The sequence below is a fragment of the Apteryx rowi genome, unplaced genomic scaffold, assembly GCF_003343035.1.
Source record: "Apteryx rowi isolate R43461 unplaced genomic scaffold, aptRow1 scaffold_54, whole genome shotgun sequence".
Taxonomy (NCBI): Eukaryota; Metazoa; Chordata; class Aves; order Apterygiformes; family Apterygidae; genus Apteryx; species Apteryx rowi.
The window spans coordinates 1395901-1397592 of record NW_020450805.1 but is presented as its reverse complement, the minus strand read 5'-3'; positions in this window follow the sequence as shown (position 1 = coordinate 1397592).

Sequence of the window (1692 nt, the reverse complement as noted above, 5' to 3'; positions counted from 1 at the left end):
AAGAATTTTATATAGATTTTAAAATCTGAATGCCTTTCATGCACAAATTAGAACACTGGTAAAGGGACACTTCATCTTGGCTAGAAAAAACATGCATGGGTTACTTGTAATTGCTCTTTCACCTTTTAAACACAACCGGTCAATAATAAACTTGTTAAATATGACACAAAAATACTGTCTAAGCTCAAAATATTCTAAAAGACAAGTTAAGCTACATGGTCTGYTTAAAACAACCAGTGCTGTGTGCAGGTTGGTGGTCCATGCCCACGTGTCTGGTGTGGGGTCCGGTGTGTGGAGCTCAACCAGGGGTGCTTGCCCTGGGCAGAGGTGGAGGGAGGGGAGAGATGCCAGCAGGGTCTTACTGCCCTGCAGCCGCTGACCTTCATGAAACTTGTTGCAACTTCAGTATCTTGGCATCTTTCTTCTTCTGTGAAAACTGATTGAAGTTAATCTACAGGTTTGGAAGTTATTGGGTGGAGAATGTGTCATGGTATTGCCTGACAGAAGGACAGCACACAGACCACCTGGGAGCATAAGCTTCGTCTTCTTAGGAAGTAAGGCTAAAAACACAGTTACAAGTAATGGGCATCTAACCACTTTATAGAGAAGGTGGTCTGGACTTACATATTTATTAGGACACTAGGGACAAAGTTTGTTTTGAACTGGGAAGAAATCCACATGCTGGATAACAGCACTCTTAAAAAAAAGTTTGTTTCCATTTTGTTAGAACGGCTGTCAGATTTAGGCCAATTTAGTTATGCCAAATCTAGGTAAATTAGTGTTTCTGTCCCAACTTGGCAAGCTGTTCTGGCAGGTTTCTACATGCATGTAATGACTTCCTCACTTCTGCATAGCTCTTTCTTGGTAAAATGGCCACAGATGCAAAGCAAATGACACGTTAGGGACCAAATAGGTGACCTGATTTTCATGGTTGCTGAGCATCCCAGAGAAACTAATGGCAGATGTAGACATTGGATTTCATGGCCATTATTTTAGAAAACAGGCTGTTTGACTAAGGCCTGCGGCCTTAGATGCTGACTTTGGAAAATCTTTTATCATTGAAAAAAATCCACTTTGCTTTTGCACCCGTAATCTTTCAGGTCTGTGTTGTTTTTGTCCTCTGAGTCTCATTTAAAAAACCTTTCCTGTTTTAATTGGCTTATAGAAAGATATTGGGCAAATAATATTTAAGAGTGAAAATACAAATAAAGGTTTTCAAACACTTTTTTTATTACCATTCCTGAGCAACATTTGAAATACAATCTCCAAGAAGGTACATGTTACCCTCTTCCACCTTAAAACCACTGGTGGATTATGTAACTTAAAACGATTACCTTTACCGTAATGAAACTTGTTCTTTGGAAATAGTTTTATTTTAGCAACATTTCCATAAAATTGAAGAGATTCGCCCTCAGTTTAAAATTTTCAGATTATGAACATAGGAGCACACTGTACTTTTTTTTGTAACTAGGAAAACTATAGAATACCGAAAGAATACCCATTTTTCCACCTTAATCACTTCCCACATTTTCCCCAGGTTGCAGGGCGGCCTCGCGCAAGGCCAGCGTCCTCCTCAGGTTCCCAATGCAGAGTTATTTAGCAGGGCGGAGGCGGCGGAGCCCCGGCCCGGCCCGGCCCGGCCCCCTCGATCCGGGTATCGCCGCCCCGCGGCCGCGCCGCCAGAGCCGCGGG